This window comes from Lutra lutra, chromosome 4 (assembly GCF_902655055.1).
Source record: "Lutra lutra chromosome 4, mLutLut1.2, whole genome shotgun sequence".
Taxonomy (NCBI): Eukaryota; Metazoa; Chordata; class Mammalia; order Carnivora; family Mustelidae; genus Lutra; species Lutra lutra.
Window position 1 is genome coordinate 78,812,985 of NC_062281.1, and position 12,128 is coordinate 78,825,112.

The window sequence follows — 12,128 nt, forward strand, 5'->3', positions numbered from 1 at the left end:
TTTTTCTTCTTACAACCAACTTATTTCACTTAGCATAATGTTCTCAAATTTCATCCATGTTAGAGCATGTGACAGAATTTCCTTCTTTCTTAAGATTGAATAATATTCCATTGTATGTATGTATCACATTTTGTTTATCCATTCATCTACCAAAGGACATTTGGGTTGCTTCCACCTCTCAGTTATTGTGAATAGTGCTGCTATGAACATGGGTGTGAAAATATCTCTTCCTGACCATATTTTCTATTATTTTGGATATATACCCAGAAATAAGATTGCTGAATCAAATGGTAGTTCTTATTTTTTTTAATCTTTTGAGGAACAGCCATCCTGTTTTCCATAGTGGTGGCACCATTTTACAATGTCACCATTAGCACATAAAGGTTCCAATTTATCTGCATTCTTTCCAATGTTTATTATTTTCTGTTTGTTTCTTTTTTAATAGAAGTCATCCTAATCAGTACAGGGTGATATCTCCTCATAGTTTTTATTTGCATTTCTCTAATGATTAGTGATGTTGAGCATCATTTTATATGTCTTTTGGCCACTTGTATATTCTTTGGAGAAATATCTATTCAGGTCCTTTGCCCATTTTTTGATGGGTTATTTTATTTTTTTGGTTGTTGAGTTGTAAGAGTTCTTTGAATGTTCTGGATATTAACCCTTTATCAGATATATGATTTCCAAATTGTATTGTAAACTTTTCAACTTCATACTTTCTTGCTGCCTCAACAACCTCACAAACAGGCTGTGAACACTTTGCCCAGGTGACCAGTTGCACCACTCTGATAAGGCTGGTTCCTGCCACAAGTTACTTTCTTATCCTCCCCTAACTGTAACCTAATGACCTTCAAATGCACCAATGAAATCCCCTCATGCCTTTTGTTTGCCTTTTGTTTGTGTACCCATCTTGACTCCCCAGTAAAGGCATTAGTGTCCTTCATCCCCCCATCTGCTAGGTTGAGCTGGCTCCCTTGACACTCCCCCCATGCGGCCTTGCATGGCAAAGCATGCCTCTTGTCTCTAGGACCTGTGAATATATAAATCTTATTTTCCTGCACTCTCCTTGTCCCTTTTTGGTTGAACCTGGCTGACCATCTCATGAAAGACTACAAAACACAATTACTTCCTTCCCATAGGCAGTCTTTCACTCTGCTAATAGTGTCCTTTGACACACAAAAGTAAGTTTGGCATAGTCCTATTTGTCTATTCTTTGCTTTTGTTGCCTGTACTTTCAATGTCATATCTAAGAAATCATTGCCAAATACAATGTCATGAAGATTTTCCCCTGTTTTCTTCTAGGAGTTTTATAGTTTGGGGTCTTACATTTAGGTCTTTAATCTATTTTGAGTTAATTTTTTAATATAATGTAAGAAAATGATCTAGCTGCATTTTTTCACAAATGGATATCCCAACACTATTTCTTTCCCAACACTATTTGTTGAAGAGTCTGCCCTTCTCCCACGGAATGATCTTGGCACCTTCTCAAAGATCATTTGAGCATATATGCAAGGGTTTATTTCTGGCTGTCTATTCTATTCCATTGTTCTATGGGGCTTTATGCCATACTATACCATATTGTACTATACTGTACCTTGATTTTGTACTCTGTTTTTGAAATCAGAAAGTATTAGTCTCCCAACTTTGTTCTCCTTTTTCAAAATTACTTTAGGTATTCAGGGTCCCCTGAGATTCCATATAATTTTAGAATTTTTTTTCTATTTCTGCAAAAGATGTCACTGGGATTTCAATAGTACACCTACTTTTGAGCTCATTGTGCTTAAACAGTTTCTGTGAGGTGTCCACGTCAAGTAGGCAATTGATTTAGGACTCAGAAGACACTGAGGATGGAATCAGTCATCTTCTTTTCCAAGAAGCTTGAAATGACTGTTGCCTTCCAAAATAGCAGCAGGAAAAATAAATCCCAACAGAAAAGAAGCATGCATATTGTTGACATTTTTTTTTTCCTTTCTCTCCATCCATAAAGTCTATACTCAGCATTTTAAAAGTAAGGTCATTTGGCCTGATTCTCCTCAAAGAGAAATGATAAGATTTTTCGTAAATTTGAGGGAAGACACATTCTGTGAAAAATGGAGTTGGCTAACAATCATCTTTCTCCTTCTCTTTCACCTGAGTGCAGCAACCCAGCACCCACACAGAGTTCCATGAGGTGACTCAGAGCCCAGCAGCCAGCTTGCCCAGACATTTCCCCAGTCCTACCTGAGCAGGACCATAGCCCCACCACCGATGCTCCTGCCCCACCATTTTCAGGCAGGATAACAAAGACTGTGGGCTAACCAATGAAGTTCTCCACACCAGATACATTCAAGCTGGGATGCAGAATCCTAGGGCATATATCATAGACGTGTTCCCAGCATATTCCAGGCAGGATTTTTTTTTATAGGACATATTTCTAAGTATTTCTAAACCATATACCAAGCTCTACAGAAAAATCTTATGCCAGGGCTCGATTCTTTTCTTTTCAAGCTGTATGTCTATCTAGAACACTAGATAGAGTAAAAGAGTTCAAGAGCATCTTTTTTTCAGGGCAGTATACTCATAAAGCTTACTTGCCATCAGCAATTAATTAATCCTTATTTTTACTCATTTTTCTATCAGCATCCAGAGGGTGGTTAAGTGTTGGCTAAAAAGTCTCCATCTCAACTCTTGCACTGGAGTAAGCAAGAGTGCTTACTTAAATTCCTGGAGACCACTCCATATCTACTGAGGTCTCAGGATAAGGCCCAGGAATCTGCATTATAAACAAACTCCCCAGGAGATTCTTATGTATATGAATGTCTGAGAGACACTGAACTAGAGCAAATAAAAGTTTTACCCAAAGGAATTCAACTAAGAAAATAATTATCATAATCATAGGATTATAATGATTCTCACATAGTTTCCAACATAAAACCAGATTTCCATTCGCACAGTAGGGCGTTTTATAAGTTTAGGGTATGCTGATTCTCCATTGGACTCTTATATCTTATTCCTGTTTAATTCTTTTAAAATGTGAAGCTTATTTTTTAAGGAATATAATCATAAAATAAACCTTGAGCTCTGTTACTTACTTTCTCTTTAAGATTGAATAAAATTCCCAACCCTATTTTATTTTATGATTCTCACACTTGGGAAATCCTTTACACTAGCTGTTAAAATCATTAAGCCAATGTCCTCGATTTAATCTTTAAGGTTGACCAGCCAAGATTGAGTCACTGTAATCTTCTAGGTCAGACAGGAAAAGAATTGACGTCGTTACCAAATACCACTGCGTAAGTGTCTTTGAGAAAATGGCAGCCAAGTGTACACAGTTGGGTAATGAGATATGATGGGTAACAGTCCTTGAGCAGGTGAGCTGGAAGGCCTGGCACCTGGCATTCCATCCCTAACGATGCCCTTGTGGGAGCTGTCAAGGATCCATGACATACTTTCTCTGACATAACATATCTCAGGGAGTTATCAAGATGTTTCCTCTCTCCAGAAGATCAACCAGCCTATTAGGAATGATAATTTGGCACATGCTATGCTCAAGGGACAGAAGCAATAAGGGATGTTTCATACAAAGGGGCTTCCACCGTGAGCCAGCAATGTTGATATGCAGCTAAAAACAGAGATGCATAAAAATAAACCTTCAACCTCTCACCCTGAACAATGAAGATGTTTTCCAGAAAACTGCACAGAATCTAAACAGTCTCAGAGGTCACAGTTCCTTTCTCCAGCTTTTACTTTTTAAAAAAGGAAAAATTAAAAAGAGGATCAGCTGACCTAGTTGGTTTACCTCACTAATCTGTAGCACTGACTGCCCAAGAGACAAGTATAATACAAACTTGGCCAAACGTCTTGTTGGCTTATTTCTAGCTTTCAGAAACAAACAAAAAAGTTATAATTAGCTATAATTTAATACGCTAAATTATTATGAATACTTCCCTGTCAGAAGTTAATGTTCGTCTTCAACTCCTTTAAAGAGAGATGCCAAGATAACTCAGCTCCAGTCACACATTCATTCTCTCTCTCTCCCTCCCTCTCTCTCCCAGCCCTCCCCAACTCAAGTCAAAGGCAGGGAAAACTGAGATGATTACCTGGGCATGAAGAGGGAGATGATCACATTAGCCTAAATGACCCAGGGTCTGTGCCCATCAATGCAAGCAAACCCAGGAACCAGCTATAGCCCAGAAGAGTCAAACATTGAAGACAAGGCAAGTTTTAAGTTAATTCATGTCAAAATTAAATTTTTTAAAAAATATTTCCCTCTTACCCCAGGGTTTTGGATCAGTAAGACAGGAATATATGAACCGATGCCTACGCAATGAATTATCGCACAAGGAGGACTAAAGTTAAAGACAGAGGGTTCTGCCCCCCAACCTGCAAGGCCCCCGACAAGGAAGGAAGGGCAGGAGGTCAGGCACGGAATATCCAAGGCAGTGGGGCCCTTTGCTGATCTGTGTTTATATATCATGTCCCTGTCACTATTATTTTCCTATCACTGTCCCCAGATCAGCCCATTCCCATAAATGTCCCCAGTCCCATCCTTATTCAAACGTCTGTGGTAGAAGGTGGCGGTGGACACATCGGAGCCACAGGTGGTCAGCAGGATTTGACCTTCTGGAGCATAAACACCAAACTCTTCAGCTCTGGGTTGTGTTAGCAGATCCCTCAAGGGAAGCGCAGTGAGCACTGCAGCAGCAGCAGCAGCTTCTCACCTGAACCTGGACGCCGCCGGGGACGTGCTGAAGCACCCGATCTGCGCGGAATCTTTCACAGAGGAGCAACGGCACAACTGCCCGCACGGTGGCCATACCATCTCCCGCCAGTGCCTGGAGAAGCTCCTGGCCAGTAGCATCAGTGGTGGCCGCTGTCCCTTGCGCAGCAACCCTACCCGCATAACCAGCCTCACCCAGCTGACTGCCTGAAAGTGCTGAAGATTGTTGACGCAGCCGGGTCAGTAGCGCTGCTGCGGGGCCGCTCCTGCGCGGGTCGTGCTGTGGTGTTGTGCGAGCCTGGCCCGGAGGCAGACCCCCCACCCTCTGGCCGCTGGCCACTCCCTGCCCAAAATGCAGGTGAGGGGCGGTGTCAGGACTTTGGAGAGAAGTCGACAGGAGTTTAGGGGGGAGCAGCAGCGGAGGGAGGTGGCCTTGGAAGGGGTCTCCAACGACCTTCAGGCAAGGCATAAGGCAGTCCTCCAGGAATAGGGCCGGAGAAGCACTGGGTCCAGGAAGAGCTGACTCGCTCTCAAAAGTTCTTCACAGGCTCTTAGGTTGAGGTTGAGAAATCCAGTAGTCAAGTGGTAGAGGAGCAGACTTACCTGCTTACCATGGCAGAGGTGCAGGCTGTGTTTTTGCGGTGACCACTTCCTGGCCAAGATCAAGCAGGCAGATGGAGGGCTACTGGAGGAGAGAGCTGATGAGGAGGACCCAGAGCTCACCGCCAGCCTGCCTTGGGAGCTTACTCTACAGACCGTGGAGCTTCCTCAGGTTGGCTATGTGCCCCTCCCCCCCCCATATCAGGCAGGCTGTTAAAAAGCCCTTGAAAGGGGGCACCTGGGTGGCTCAGTCTGTTAAGCATCTACCTTGGGCTCAGCTCATGATCCCAGGGTCCTGGGATCGAGTCCCGAGTCAGGTTCCCTGCTCGGTGGGGTGCCTGCTTCTCCCTCTCTCCCTCTGCCTGCTACTCCGCCTACTTGTGCTCTTTCTGTGTGTGTCAAATAAATTAAATTTAAAAATCTTTAAAAATTAAATTAAATTAAAATTTAAAAAAAAAAAAAAAGCTCCAGACCGTCAACATGGAAGATTCCTGGGCTTTGGAGCCTGCAACGTCTGCCGCCTCCAACTCAGTTACACTTAGAGAGATGGACGAGTCCCGAGAAAGTGGTGGCCAGCCCTGGGCCCTCACCTGCTCAGCACTGGGTTTGGAGACTGTTGCCAGTATCCCACAGGCCTCCTTCTCAGAAAGATAGGGACTAAGGCAGCGTTCCAGGAATGTTCAATCCTCAGGCAGTCTCTGTGTGACCAGTCAAGGTGAGGAGCTGGTTGCTGACCAAGGCAACTACCGTATACAAGTCTTCACTCAGAAAGGCTTTTTGAAGGAGATCCACAGCAGCCTTAGTGGCCTGGTTGTTTTGTGCTGAGCGTCCTTGGGGCTGATCTGGCCAATCTCATTCCTCTCTCAGTGGCCATGAACTGCCATGGTCTCCCTGGTGTGACTGGCAGCTACGACAGCTCCCTCAAGGTATACACCTTGGATGGCCACTGCATGCCAACCCTGGGGCATCACAGCCCCTCCACCTGGCCAGTTTGTGGTAACTGATTGGGAAGGTGGAGAGCTCTGGTGCTTCACTGTTGACTGAGAAGCAGGGGTGATCAAACGCTGCTGCCTCTGTCTTGCCGTGTGGCCAGTTTGTCACCTGTGATGCTGAGGGCTCATCTGCTTCACCAGCTTGGGCCTCAATCTGGAGAATTGGCAGAATGAGCACCACTTGGAGGGTGGCTTCTCCATTGGCTCCGTAGGCCCCAGTGAGCAGCTGGGTCACTTTGATAACACTGATTTCATATTTCCCTCTTATTATAATGGGCTTCATATGTAACAAACTTTCTCTTCAATTCTGCTGCATTTAGTGTGTGTGTTCCAATGGGATCTGCTCCCCCATTTCATTTCAGACATTATATCCTGGGGCACCTGGGTGGTTCAGTTAGTTAATCGTCTATCTTTGCTTGATCCCAGGGTCCTGAGATCAATCGTCAGGGTCCTGGGATCCAGCATCTCATCATGCTCTGTACTCAGCAGGGAGCCTGCTTCTCCCTCTCCCTCTGCCTGCTGCTCCCCCTGCCTGTGCTCTCCTGCTCTCTCTCTGTCAAATAAAAGAATAAAATCTTACAAAACAAGCAAACATCGTATCCCTGTGGCATGATGGTCTCTTCACCTTTACCAGCATGAAAGCTCATTCACTTAGTACCATCAAGGGAGGCACACAGTCCTTTTGTGAAGCAGCACCTCTTGCTTCTGGGGGCTTCGTGCCATCTTGGATTGATCTTCAATTGCAGATGTGACAGAGAATGGATTGACTCTAGTTGGTTGGTGTTGAAGACTTTTGCCTGGAAATCGATTGTCTTTTACAAGGATGTATAGATTGGAATTATGTCAAAACACAGAAAGATGGCAGTAAGCAAACACAAATGCAATACAGTCAGCAAACACGCTTGAATACTCTCTAGAGCTCATCATTTTTAAACTTACCTCACTCCACTGACCTGTGCTAAGAGCTGTCTGCAGAACTGTACAACACAGGCCAGGGTCAGCCAGGTGGGGAGGTGGACACATCTTGTTTTCATTAGCCAAAACTATTAGGTCTTTATTCTATAGTTTCCTCAAGTGACTGAACAATATTTGGTTTTGAGATTTATTTCCATTCCTCTATCAAGAATTAAATAATTTATAAATGTTTCTTAAAATAAATAAATAAATAAATAACATCTGTGGTGGAAGCTACATTCCACCTAGGTCCTTTTTTTTTTTTTAAGATTTTATTTATTTGACAGAGAGACACAGCAAGAGAGGGAGCACAAGCAGGGGGAGTGTCAGGCAGAGGGAGAAGCAGGCTTCCCACCGAGCAGGGAGCCTCATGTGGGGCTCAATCCCAGGACCCAGGGATCATGACCTAAGCCAAGGGCAGCACTTAATGACTGAGCCACCCAGGAACCCCCCCACACACACCCTTTTTTTTAACAACCGTCAACCCAGGCAAAAGAAATTCAACATTCTAGTTGAGGATGTAGAAATGAGGCTTGTCAGGGCTGCCTCTAGGACATATGTGATCACCCACTTTGGCCTGCCTCCCCATGCCACTTAGTCTTCCTGGCCTCAGTCTCAATCTGCCCAGTGGTAGTGCCCTTCTGGTTGTTTTTAAGGCTTCTTCCAGCCACTGGTTCCCTAGGGTGGAAACCAAGGTGGTTCCTATTTCCAATCCTCACCTCTAAATCCACACTCCCATATTCCCCTACAGTGTGAAAACACACACCCAGTTCTGCCACCCCTATAGCGAGTCTCTGACCAGATTTGGGAGAAAGGAATGGGAGAGGAACCAGTCAGGCCCATCTTAAATTCCAGTGGAGTGCAAATCCTGACAATTTCTCAGTGGCATACCTGTGCAGGAGAACCTGAGAAGTCTCCCACATTTTGAATCAGAATAGAACTCCATCTCCCTGCACCAGGCAGCTCTAGTGGAAATCTGAACATGCCCAGGTCAAGGAAGCTGGGGTAGGAAGGAGAGATGTGCAAGGACACATATGAAGGCTAGAAAAGCAGGACTTTGGGACACCCCTTGACAATGTCCAGTTCAAAACAACTGTTCTTATCAATGTCGGAAGAATTATTAAAACAGTCATGTTCCTGAAGGAGAACCACAAAACGGAAGTGTGAGATTCTTGAGAATGTGACCAAAGGAAGCCAAAATCTGAAAGACAATTTCTTTATTCTTGCTTTCAGAATAGATTCATTCATTCTTTTCCTTATTTTCTGCCCAGGAAATATTTATGGAGCACCTCCTAAGCCTCCAAAACCATGCTTCATGTGGGTTATAGTGATTTACTTTAAATTGCTTCAGTATGATTAGTGTGCAGGTGTGTGAGTGCCAGCTGATTTCAGCTTGAATCCGGCCACGTGCTCTCAAGAATATACACTCTGGGAGCAGTTGATTAGCTGCCCAGCCTGGACACAGCAAAGAGGCAGCTTCCTCTGCCTTCTGCCACACAGATCCGGTTGACATAGAGGATTTGCTCTTTGGCAGGCTATCAAAAATGGATATTCTTTGCTGACACTAGTGACTCATGAATTATCATGGTGAATGAGAGAAATGGGCTCTTAACCACTGAAAACGTCAAGATAGGAGAAATGGTTAAAGGCTTAGACATTCAGTTTGAGATGATGAAAAAGTTCTGGAGATGGACTGGTTGTCCAGAAATGTGAATGCATTTAATGCTACTGAACTTAAAAAATGTTAAAATGGGGGGTGGGATGCTAGGTGGCTCAGTCAGTTGAGCATCCAACTCTTGGTCTTGGCTCAGGTCATGATCTCAGGGCTCCATGTTTAACAGAGTCTGCTCCAGATTCTCTCTCTCTTCCTCTCCCTTTACCCCTCCCCCGCTCGTGCTCTCTTTCTCTCTAAAAATAAATAAATAAATAAAATCTTTAAGAAAATGGTTGAAATGGTAAATTTTATGTTCTGTATATGTTATTTCAATTTTTAAAAACTTTAAGGTGGAGCACCTGGCTGGCTCAGTTGGCAGAACATGTGACTCTTAATCTCAGGGTCATGAGTTCAAGCTCCACATTGGGCCTGGAGCCTACTTAATTAAAAAATAAAAATAAAAATAAAATAATTAAAAATTTATTAAAAATTTTAAGGTGTAGACACTGCCCATCCTTGCATGAATAGGGACAAACAACAGTGACACTGCTGACCAAAATGTCCCCTGAGACCTGGTCCCTGCTGGGGCTGTGCCTCACCATTGCTTTAGGAGGATTTCTGATTGCTGAGTGCCAACTAGAGGGTTCCAAATTAGGCCTCTAGAGCACAGGTCTGCAAACCCTTATAGTCAAGGGCCAGAGGGATAAATATCCTAGTCTTTGTGGGCCATGAACTGTCTATTGAAACTGCTCCCCTCCGTCATTCTAATAGGAAAGCAGTCACAGGCTATACCTACCTGAATGAGCGTGGCTGTGTTCCAACAAAAATTCATCTACAAAAATCTGACCTAGAGCTTCATGTGCTGTCCCATGCTCTCCATCATTGGATTATTGTGTCTCCCTTGAGTGTCTTTTCATGCAAGGTGAGGTGGGAGCACTTCTACTTCCTTTGCCAAAGCCACATGTATTTGCTGTCTGTGGGGAGGCCCTCAGGGTAAGGCCTCCTTCCCTCCTGGCCCAAAAGTGCGGTGGCTGGGTTGTCAGACCTCTCACACCTCAGACAATCTGGGCGGTCTGGTCACCTGCCTCAGAGAGCCCTGGAGTTGTAGGGAGCCCGCTGGCCAGCACCTTTTCACAAACAAAGACTCCGCCTGGAGCGTGGGGTACAATAGAGAATATAAACAAAAGATTTAAAAAACTGCTCAAGGCATTATAAAATAAGAACTCTGACAGGGCAACAAAGAAAAGCCATTTGAGGCTGGAAAACAACAACAAAAAAAAACCCTACAGATTAGCCCCTCAGTGCAGAAAAGATGGGTCTGGCCCATTCAACCAGCACTAAGAACAGTGGGCAAGCTCCCAAAGCGGAGACTTTAGGAAGGAACTGGATTTTCAACTACAAAACCGCAGCTTCCCTGAGGGACATCTGGATTGCAAGGTTCATTCGTTTTACCAGACTTGCAGAAGACCGACTAAATCTGCAGGACAATTCAATTGACTTCTGCCACTGATTTTCACAGGTCTATGGCAGAGGGAGGGAAGTCGAGGGTTGTTACGGGCGGTGCTTATACTGAGCCGCTGCCAAACTCAAACCAGATTTCAGCGGCACCTGGGGGGCTCAGCTGGTTAAGCATCTGCCTTCAGCTCGGGTCATGATCTCAGGGTCCTGGGGTTGAGTACTGCATCGTTCTCCTTGGTCAATGGGGAGTCTGCTTCTCCCTCTCCCTCTGTTCTCCTCAAGTTGTGCTCTCTCTCTCTCTTAAATAAATAAATAAAATCTTTTTTAAAAAGTAAAAAACAGATTTCAGACTATATATTCTTCCTTCCCCCAGCATCCTTTTCTCCCCTCCACTGGATCTGCTTACAAACCAATCAGCATGCACCCTGAATGACTGCATGGTGTGTAGGGACAAGTTCCAGTTTAAAACACAGAGGGAACAATCTTCAAACATGAACTACACAGTTGACTCGATTTCCTCAAGTATAAAATTTCTTCTTGGGGAGGGGGGTGGGAGGGATGCAGTAACAGGGTGATGGACATGAAGGAGGGCAAGTGATGTAAGGAGCACTGGGTATTATATAAGACTGACGAATCACTGAACTCTACCTCGGAAACTAAGAATACACTATATGTTAATTAATTGAATTTAAATTTTAAAAAATCTTTCTTTACAATGTTACCATAAGAAGTAAATAGCTTATTTGTTAAATAACATGGGGGTTTTTTTTCCTGTCATTTTCTTGAGCTCTTACTATATGAAAGACTCTATAGAGTTGTTGTTGTTCCTAATTAATTGATTTATTTATTGAATACAATTGAAGTACAGTTGTCGTACAGTATCATATTAGTTTTAGATGTACAGCATAGTGGTTCAACGATTCTATACATTATGCAATGCTCACTATGGTAAGTGTAGTTACCATCTGTCACCATACAAAGTTATGATGCTATTACAGACTATATTCCCTATGCTGTACTTTTCCTCCCATGACTTACTCTATTTCATAACTGGGAAGTTTGTACCTTTATTGTTGTTTTAATGTATTTGCCACTTTAAGTCACAATTATCTCTGTATTACAGACAAGAAAACTGAGGCTTAAGAGAGTTTAACTGAAATAAAATTGTAAAAGTTTTGGCACATAGTAGGCATTGAATAAATGTCAACTACTACTGCTTCCAGAAAAAGCCTAATTTCAAATATGTTGTGTTCTTCCCTCTCAAAGAGATGATATGCTGAGGGTGGTGGAAGGTACTGCTTCAGGCCAGACACGTGTCACGGCATTTCTCTCCACATGTTTAAGTCTTCTTTTCCTTCCACCAGAAAAGTTGTATTCATTCTTCACACAAACTGAGGCACCTGTTAGCTTTATTCTGAGCTGTTTGATGAGTTTGTGGCCATTTTTTAAAAAATTTTATTTGTTTATTTGAGAGAGAGAGAGAGAGAGATAGCAGTGCTACCTCAAGGGGGAGGGTGGGGAGTAGAGGGAGAAGCAGGCTCCTGGCTGAGCAGGGTACCTGACGCAAGTCTCGATTCCAGGACCCCGGGATCTAGACCTGAGCTGAAAGCAGACGCTTAACTAACTGAGCCCCCCAGGGCCCCGAGTTTGCAGCTATTATTAATGGAAGTTTCAGTGATGCTTTCTATTGGCCATTGTTGCTATAGAACAAAGATAGAATGTGGATCTGGAGTCCACCTGTCTTATGGAACTCTTACTAGTTCTGTTGGTC

General features: G+C 43.7%; 1 pseudogene; it reads left to right on the forward strand.

Moving 5' to 3' along the window:
* The first annotated feature begins 4,306 nt into the window (after window positions 1-4,306).
* On the forward strand, window positions 4,307-6,580 carry LOC125097288 (E3 ubiquitin-protein ligase TRIM32-like; annotated as a pseudogene).
* The last annotated feature ends 5,548 nt before the right edge of the window (window positions 6,581-12,128 follow it).